The following is a 10,326-nucleotide window of genomic DNA, read 5'->3' on the forward strand; positions in this document are numbered from 1 at the left end:
TTTATACTAAACTTGTCAAGGAGGCATATGTGATTGTATGCTTCTATGTTGATGATATGCTTATACTAGGTACAAACATGGATGTTATTAATACCACTAAGAAAATGTTGAATGAGAACTTTGACAAGAAAGACTTAGGCCCCGCTGATGTCATATTAGGGATAAAGATTAGAAAAACTTCTAATGGCTATAGTCTGAGTCAGTCTCATTATGTTGAATCCATACTTAAAAATATAATCAGTTTGACTGTAAACCTGTTTGCACTCCATATGATTCTTCTTGCAAACTCATGAAGAATAAGGGTGTAGGTGCTAACCAACTTGAATACTCGAGAGTCATAGGAAGTCTGATGTATTTGATGAATTGTACGAGACCAGACATTGCTTATGCTATGAGTAGGTTAAGCAGGTATACTTGTAATCCAGGGAAGAAACATTGGGATGCACTTAATAGAGTGCTAAAGTACTTGAAGTACACAATGACCTTTTGTTTGAATTACGAAGGGTATCCGTCCGTCCTTGAGGGATTTTGCGATGCGAACTGGATAGCAGACTCAGAGGAGTCTAAGTCTACGAGTGGATATGTATTCACTCTAGCAGGTGCGTCTGTATCTTGGAAGAGTTCCAAGCAGACATGTATAGCTCGCTCAACTATAGAGTCGGAGTTTATTGCGTTAGATAAAGCAGGAGAGGAGGCCGAATGGCTAAGAAACTTTTTAGAAGATATTTCCCTCTGGCATAGGCCTGTGCCAGCTATATCTATACATTGTGACAGCAAATCTTCAATAGGTAGAGCTAAGAATAGCTTCTACAATGGAAAGTCTATACATATGCGTAGAAGACATGATTCTTTGAAATTACTAATCTCAACAGGTGTTATTTCCATAGATTGGACAAGGTCCAAGGAGAATATCGCGGACCCTTTGACGAAAGGTTTGCCCAAGGAGATAGTTAGTAAAGCATCGAAGGGCATGTGGCTTAGGCTCAAATAATTAAACTTGCCATGAAGGATACTCAACCTTGCTGACTGGAGATTCCAATAACAAGGTTTCGAATGAGACAACTAATTCATGGTGGGTAAAGGTAAACACTATCAGAGAATTTCATTCTCTGTCCCTTCCCTACGGTGTTGATGTGATAGTGTGACTGCATGTGGAGGATGACTTTTAATTAAGTCTTAATGAGTTCTATAGTTTCAATTTAAGATTGAAGTGGGTTTTCGCAGTAAACACTCTTGATGGAACTCACCTATCTGAATGAGGAAGTGGGTCGCTTCCAATGAGAATGGAGTTTATTCTCTAAAGCATTTTGAGAAACAGGATATGTCCAGGGCCAAAATGGACAAAACGGCACGAACTTAGCAACACTTGGAGGATATCATGCGTGGATGTTATTAGAATTACACCAAACGCTAGCAGTTCAAGACATAGTGCATTGTCTAGCTAGTAGTTCCGGTAACTTCTCACTAAGCAAGGTTCAAGACCTCATGGACACCTTTGCCTAAATGGTATTTTCCGTACTCTGATTTTTCGTTTTTTACCGAGATTTAATTCATGTGGGGGATTGTTGGAGAAAATGAGTTATTTAATAAATGATTTTTTGGTCTTGGTGTGGTCTGATCTCATGACCTAAAGGTCTAAGGATACTCAGTCATTTTTGAGTGAATGAAATGGAACCTTTAGTCCCACATTGTGGAAAACTAAAAAGGTGCTCCACTATATTACCATGTTCTCATGGATATGTTGTAAAACAATGTGGGTGGAGCGGGTGGGGAGAAAAATACATGTTTCGACCCATGCCCATGCGCGTGTACCAAGCACCAAGTCCGTGTCTACTTGAAATTATTTTTTGCAAGTTTTTAACTTGATAAATAATTTATTTAAGAGTTTTATTTATGGAAAAAATTCCTTTTTTGTGTTTAATTGTTTTACAAGAAACAAAACTCGTTTTATAAGAAAAAAACCTAAACCTAACTTGATTTGCAAGTTAATTTTTCTATAAATACAACTCGAAAATCTCTTTTCAAAACACACAAGCAGCGACCATCTCTAGGTCTACTTTTCTTCATCTTCTTGCTTTTATTTTCGTGCGGCGTTTTACTTCCATCTCCGTTGCTGAGTTTAAGAGTGGGTAACTTGTATTGTGCTAATACAAGTTATATCGGGAAGTCTTATCCTGGACACATCTTCGCACGTTGGGGTTTAGCATTAATTTAGAGTATACCCGCGAACTAATGTGTTAAGGACAACTTGTTGAACCTGTGATTCTGCCCTCATCAATTTGTTCGTGGTAGAGTTGTTTGATACGTTTCTTTATATTTATTGTTTGATACGTCTGACGTTTCTTCTATTGTTGCAAGACTCCAACAATCTTAACACATTATTATTCCTTGTAACAATGGGAAAGAACGACGTTGAAAGACCACATAAGTTTAATGGAAAGGATTTTAAGAGATGGCAATCCAAGATGTTGTTTTATCTAAGCCATCATGAACTGGATTATGTACTTGTTCCACATGATGAATTGATGAATGATGAAGCTTTAACTGAGGAGGTGATCGAGTATAACAAGCGGTGTAATTTTCTGGCGAAAAATCATGTCATGAATGGTTTGGAAGATACGATGTATGATTTTTACAATGCTAAAGAAAATTTCAGTGCTTATGATTTGTGGACTGTTTTAGAAGCAAAGTATCAAGCGGAGACTGCAGGGAGCAAGAAATTTCTGGTGGCGAAGTTTATGGACTTCAAGATGACGAATGATAAGCCTGTTATTGATCAATTCCTCGAATTTCAACAGATTATTAATGATATTCTTGCTGAAGGTATGGTCATTGATGAGACATTTCAAGTATCTGCGGTAATTGAGAAGTTACCAACTTCCTGGTCTGAGTACAAGAAAAAGCTAAGACATGAAACTGGCGAGATCAACATGGTTAAATTAGGGAAGAAGATTCAAGTGGAAGAGTTGTTGTGCTCCAAAGATAAGAATGTGTCTTTTGCAAGGGACATGAGTAATAAAGCTCATATGACTGAACATAGATCTTCCAAAGCTGGAAAAGGTGAGAGTAACAATCGTAACTCTAAGCGTGGTCCTCCCAAGAAAGGTATGTTTCGAAAACCATAGTCTAGCATTACTAAAATTAAGGGTGCTTTTTATGCGTGTGGAGTTACTGACCATATGGCAGTTCACTGTAGACATCGTAAGGACAAGAAGGATAATGCTAACTTGGTTGAAAAGAACAAGGATGAGTTTTCTGCTGTAGTGTCTGAAGTTAATTTGGTGACCAATGTGATGGACTGGTGGGTAGACTCTGGAGCTACCAAGCATGTTTATGGGAACAGAGACCTGTTCACCTCCTACCAGAGGGTAGGGGAAGGCGAGAAACTCTATATGGGTAACTCATCCGCATCAGAGGTTGCAGGAAAAGGAAAGGTTGGTCTGAAGCTCACATCTGTCAAGACTCTCACATTGAATGAAGTTCTTCATGTTCCAGACATCTGCCAAAATCTTGTTTCTTGTTCTGTTTTAGATGATAAGGGTTTTAAAGTTTCAATTGAGTCTGGAAAACTTATAGTAACTAAGGGCAATGATTATGTGGGTAAGGGTTATAAGACTGGGGTCTTTACAAACTTAATGTAACATGTCCTGAAGTGAAATTGAATGATTCTTCTGCTTACATGTGTGTGTCATCGAATGTTTGGCATGGAAGACTTGGTCATGTAAATTACAAATCAATGCATAAACTGGCTAGCACAGGTTGCATACCCAAATTCACTTTAGATAAAAGTCATAAGTGTGAGATTTGCGTAGAATCTAAGCATGCTAATAAATCATTCAGGAAGAATATCCAGAGAAACACTAAACCCTTAGAATTGATTCATTCAGACGTAGTTGACATGAAGTCAGTTCAAACTAGAGGTGGTAAGAAATGGTTTGTCACTTTTATAGATGATTGTACGAGGTACTGTCAGGTTTATTTGCTTAGAGGGAAGGACAATGCCTTAGAAGCCTTTAAGATATATAAACGTGAAGTTGAAAACCAATTGAATGCTACCATTAAAACTTTTAGGTCTGACCGTGGTGGTGAGTATCTAATTCCTATTGGAGATTTCTGTGAAGAACATGGGATAATACATGAAACTACAGCCCCTTATTCACCTCAATCCAATGGTGTAGCTGAACGAAAGAACCGTACCCTTAAGGATATGATGAATGCCATGTTGGTTAGTTCAGGATTACCTTCGAATTTGTGGGGGGAGGCTATCCTGTCATCCAATTACATCCTGAACAGAGTACCCTTTAAAGGATCAGATAAAAGTCCATATGAGTTATGGAAAAGTAAACAACCATCTTATGATTACTTCAAAGTGTGGGGGTGCTTGGCAAAGGTGGCCATCCCTCCTCCTAAGACAAATAAGATAGGACCCAAAACCGTTGATTGTGTTTTTATAGGGTATCCTGAGCATTCTAGTGCTCATAGGTTTATGGTTGTGAGTTCTGAAATTTCTGACATAGGGTTGAATACTATCATGGAGTCTAGGGATGCTGAGTTCTTTGAGAATGTTTTTCCTATGAAACGTGATTCTCGAAAGAGATGTTTAGATGATCCCCTAGAATTTACATCATCCAGTCAGTCATTACCTTTAGAGGAAGATGAACCAGAAATAGAACCTAGAAGAGGTAAAAGGGTTAAAACTATGAAAACCTATCCTGGTTGCATTACATACCTAGACGAGTCTGATCCTCAGACTTATAAAGAAGCCATGACTTGTCCTGAAGCTCCGTGGTGGAAAGAAGCTTCAATTAATGAAATGGATTTCATTCGAGAAAACGGTACTTTTGAACTTGTAGATTTACCTCCAGGGTCTAAGGCCATAGGTTGTAAATGGATTTTCAAGAGAAAACGTAATATAAATGGAACTATTGAAAAATACAAGGCTAGGTTGGTAGCGAAAGGCTATAAACAGATAGAAGGTATAGACTTCTTTGATACATATTCACCAGTAAGTAGAATTAGCTCCATTAGGATGTTAATTGCTATAGATTCTGTCCATAACCTACAGATACATCAAATGGATGTAAAGACAGCGTTTTTGAATGGTGAATTAGATGAAGAAATTTATATGGAACAACCCGAAGGCTTTGTAGTTAAAGGTTGTGAGAAGAAGGTTTGTAAACTGAAGAAATCTTTGTATGGATTGAAACAAGCACCTAAACAGTGGCATGAGAAGTTTGATCATGTGATGATTTCTAGTGGTTTTAGAATTAATGAATCTGATAAGTGTGTTTATACTAAACTTAAGAAATATAATCAGTTTGACTGTAAACCTGTCTGCACTCCATATGATTCTTCTTGCAAACTCATGACGAATAAGGGTGTAGGTATTAACCAACTTGAATACTCGAGAGTCATAGGAAGTCTGATGTATTTGATGAATTGTACGAGACCATACATTGCTTATGCCATGAGTAGGTTAAGAAAGAATACTTGTAATCCAAGGAAGAAACATTGGGATGCACTTAATAGAGTGCTAAAGTACTTGAAGTACACAATGACCTTTTGTTTGAATTACGAAGGGTATCCGTCCGTCCTTGAGGGATTTTGCGATGCGAACTGGATAGCAGACTCAGAGGAGTCTAAGTCTACGAGTGGATATGTATTCACTCTAACAGGTGCCTCTGTATCTTGGAAGAGTTCCAAATACACATGTATAGCTCGCTCAACTATGGAGTCGGAGTTTATTGCGTTAGATAAAGCAGGAGAGGAGGAAAAATGGCTAAGAAAGTTTTTAGAAGATATTCCTCTCTGGCATAGGCTTGTGCCAGCTATATCTATACATTATGACAGCAAATCTGCAATAGGTAGAGCTAAGAATAGCTTCTACAATGGAAAGTCTATACATATGCGTAGAAGACATGATTCTTTGAAATTGCTAATCTCCACAGGCGTTATTTCCATAGATTGGACAAGGTCCAAGGAGAATATCGCGGACCCTTTGACGAAAGGTTTGCCCAAGGAGATAGTTAGTAAAGCATCGAAGGGCATGTGGCTTAGGCTCAAATAATTAAACTTGCCATGAAGGATACTCAACCTTGCTGACTGGAGATTCCAATAACAAGGTTTCGAATGAGACAACTAATTCATGGTGGGTAAAGGTAAACACTATCAGAGAATTTCATTCTCTGTCCCTTCCCTACGGTGTTGATGTGATAGTGTGACTGCATGTGGAGGATGACTTTTAATTAAGTCTTAATGAGTTCTATAGTTTCAATTTAAGATTGAAGTGGGTTTTCGCAGTAAACACTCTTGATGGAACTCACCTATCTGAATGAGGAAGTGGGTCGCTTCCAATGAGAATGGAGTTTATTCTCTAAAGCATTTTGAGAAACAGGATATGTCCAGGGCCAAAATGGACAAAACGGCACGAACTTAGCAACACTTGGAGGATATCATGCGTGGATGTTATTAGAATTACACCAAACGCTAGCAGTTCAAGACATAGTGCATTGTCTAGCTAGTAGTTCCGGTAACTTCTCACTAAGCAAGGTTCAAGACCTCATGGACACCTTTGCCTAAATGGTATTTTCCGTACTCTGATTTTTCGTTTTTTACCGAGATTTAATTCATGTGGGGGATTGTTGGAGAAAATGAGTTATTTAATAAATGATTTTTTGGTCTTGGTGTGGTCTGATCTCATGACCTAAAGGTCTAAGGATACTCAGTCATTTTTGAGTGAATGAAATGGAACCTTTAGTCCCACATTGTGGAAAACTAAAAAGGTGCTCCACTATATTACCATGTTCTCATGGATATGTTGTAAAACAATGTGGGTGGAGTGGGTGGGGAGAAAAATACATGTTTCGACCCATGCCCATGCGCGTGTACCAAGCACCAAGTCCGTGTCTACTTGAAATTATTTTTTGCAAGTTTTTAACTTGATAAATAATTTATTTAAGAGTTTTATTTATGGAAAAAATTCCTTTTTTGTGTTTAATTGTTTTACAAGAAACAAAACTCGTTTTATAAGAAAAAAACCTAAACCTAACTTGATTTGCAAGTTAATTTTTCTATAAATACAACTCGAAAATCTCTTTTCAAAACACACAAGCAGCGACCATCTCTAGGTCTACTTTTCTTCATTTTCTTGCCTTTATTTTCGTGCGGCGTTTTACTTCCATCTCTGTTGCTGAGTTTAAGAGTGGGTAACTTGTATTGTGCTAATACAAGTTATATCGGGCAGTCTTATCCTGGACACATCTTCGCACGTTAGGGTTTTGCATTACTTTAGAGTATACCCGCGAACTAATGTGTTAAGGACAACTTGTTGAACCTGTGATTCTGCCCTCATCAATTTGTTCGTGGTAGAGTTGTTTGATACAGTTCTTTATATTTATTGTTTGATACATCTGACGTTTCTTCTATTGTTGCAAGACTCCAACAATCTTAACACATTATTATTCCTTGTAACAATGGGAAAGAACGACGTTGAAAGACCACATAAGTTTAATGGAAAGGATTTCAAGAGATGGCAATCCAAGATGCTGTTTTATCTAAGCCATCATGAACTGGATTATGTACTTGTTCCACATGATGAATTGATGAATGCTGAAGCTTTAACTGAGGAGGTGATCGAGTATAACAAGCGGTGTAATTTTCTGGCGAAAAATCATATCATGAATGGTTTGGAAGATACGATGTATGATTTTTACAATGCTAAAGAAAATTTCAGTGCTTATGATTTGTGGACTGCGTTAGAAGCAAAGTATCAAGCGGAGACTGCAGGGAGCAAGAAATTTCTGGTGGCGAAGTTTATGGACTTCAAGATGACGAATGATAAGCCTGTTGTTGATCAATTCCTCGAATTTCACCAGATTATTAATGAGATTCTTGCTGAAGGTATGGCCATTGATGAGACGTTCAAGTATCTGCGGTAATTGAGAAGTTACCAAGTTCTTGATCTGAGTACAAGAAAAAGCTAAGACATGAAACTGGCGAGATCAACATGGTTGAATTAAGGAAGAAGATTCAAGTGGAAGAGTTGCTGTGCTCCAAAGATAAGAACGTGTCTTCTGCAAGGGACATGAGTAATAAAGCTCATATGACTGAACATAGATCTTCCAAAGCTGGAAAAGGTGAGAGTAACAATCGTAACTCTAAGCGTGGTCCTCCCAAGAAAGGTATGTTTCGAAAACCATAGTCTAGCATTACTAAAATTAAGGGTGCTTTTTATGCGTGTGGAGTTACTGACCATATGGCAGTTCACTGTAGACATCGTAAGGACAAGAAGGATAATGCTAACTTGGTTGAAAAGAACAAGGATGAGTTTTCTGCTGTAGTGTCTGAAGTTAATTTGGTGACCAATGTGATGGACTGGTGGGTAGACTCTGGAGCTACCAAGCATGTTTATGGGAACAGAGACCTGTTCACCTCCTACCAGAGGGTAGGGGAAGGCGAGAAACTCTATATGGGTAACTCATCCGCATCAGAGGTTGCAGGAAAAGGAAAGGTTGGTCTGAAGCTCACATCTGTCAAGACTCTCACATTGAATGAAGTTCTTCATGTTCCAGACATCTGCCAAAATCTTGTTTCTTGTTCTGTTTTAGATGATAAGGGTTTTAAAGTTTCAATTGAGTCTGGAAAACTTATAGTAACTAAGGGCAATGATTATGTGGGTAAGGGTTATAAGACTGGGGTCTTTACAAACTTAATGTAACATGTCCTGAAGTGAAATTGAATGATTCTTCTGCTTACATGTGTGTGTCATCGAATGTTTGGCATGGTAGACTTTGTCATGTAAATTACAAATCATTGCATAAACTGGCTAGCGTAGGCTGCATACCCAAATTCACTTTAGATAAAAGTCATAAGTGTGAGATTTGCGTAGAATCTAAGCATGCTAAGAAATCATTCAGGAAGAATGTCCAGAGAAACACTAAATCCTTAGAATTGATTCATTCAGACGTAGTTGACATGAAGTCAGTTCAAACTAGAGGTGGTAAAAAATGGTTTGTCACTTTTATAGATGATTGTACGAGATACTGTCAGGTTTATTTTCTTAGAGGGAAGGACGATGCCTTAGAAGCCTTTAAGATATATAAACGTGAATTTGAAAACCATTTGAATGCTACCATTAAAACTTTTAGGTCTGACCGTGGTGGTGAGTATCTAATTCCTATTGGAGATTTCTGTGAAGAACATGGCATAATACATGAAACTACAGCCCCTTATTCACCTCAATCCAATGGTGTAGCTGAACGTAAGAACCGTACCCTTAATGATATGATGAATGCCATGTTGATTAGTTCAGGATTACCTTCGAATTTTTGGGGGGAGGCTATCCTCTCAGCCAATTACATCCTGAACAGAGTACCCTTTAAAGGATCAGATAAAACTCCATATAAGTTACGGAAAGGTAAACAACCATCTTATGATTACTTTAAAGTGTGGGGGTGCTTGGAAAAGGTGGCCATCCCTCCTCCTAAGACAAATAAGATAGGACCCAAAACCGTTTATTGTGTTTTTATAGAGTATCCTGAGCATTCTAGTGCTCATAGGTTTATGGTTGTGAGTTCTGAAATTTCTGACATAGGGTTGAATACTATCATGGAGTCTAGGGATGCTGAGTTCTTTGAGAATGTTTTTCCTATGAAACGTGATTCTCGAAAGATATGTTTAGATGATCCCCTAGAATTTCCATCATCCAGTCAGTCATTACCTTTAGAGGAAGATGAACCAGAAATAGAACCTAGAAGAGTTAAAAGGGTTAAAACTAAGAAAACCTATCCTGGTTGCATTACATACCTAGCCGAGTCTGATCCTCAGACTTATAAAGAAGCCTTGACTTGTCCTGAAGCTCCGTGGTGGAAAGAATCTTCAATTAGTGAAATGGATTCCATTCGAGAAAATGGTACTTTTGAACTTGTAGATTTACCTCCAGGGTCTAAGGCCATAGGTTGTAGATGGATTTTCAATAGAAAACGTAATATAAATGGAACTATTGAAAAATCCAAGGCTAGGTTGGTAGCGAAAGGCTAAAAACAGATAAAAGGTATAGATTTATTTGACAGATATTCACCAGTAAGTAGAATTAACTCCATTAGGATGTTAATTGCTATAGCTTCTGTTCATAACTTACAGATACATCAAATGGATGTAAAGACAGCGTTTTTGAATGGTGAATTAGATGAAGAAATTTATATGGAACAACCCGAAGGCTTTGTAGTTAAAGGTTGTGAGAAGAAAGTTTGTAAACTGAAGAAATCTTTGTATGGATTGAAACAAGCACCTAAACAGTGGCATGAGAAATTTGATCATGTGATGATT

This window comes from Papaver somniferum, chromosome 5, assembly GCF_003573695.1.
Source record: "Papaver somniferum cultivar HN1 chromosome 5, ASM357369v1, whole genome shotgun sequence".
NCBI lineage: Eukaryota > Viridiplantae > Streptophyta > Magnoliopsida > Ranunculales > Papaveraceae > Papaver > Papaver somniferum.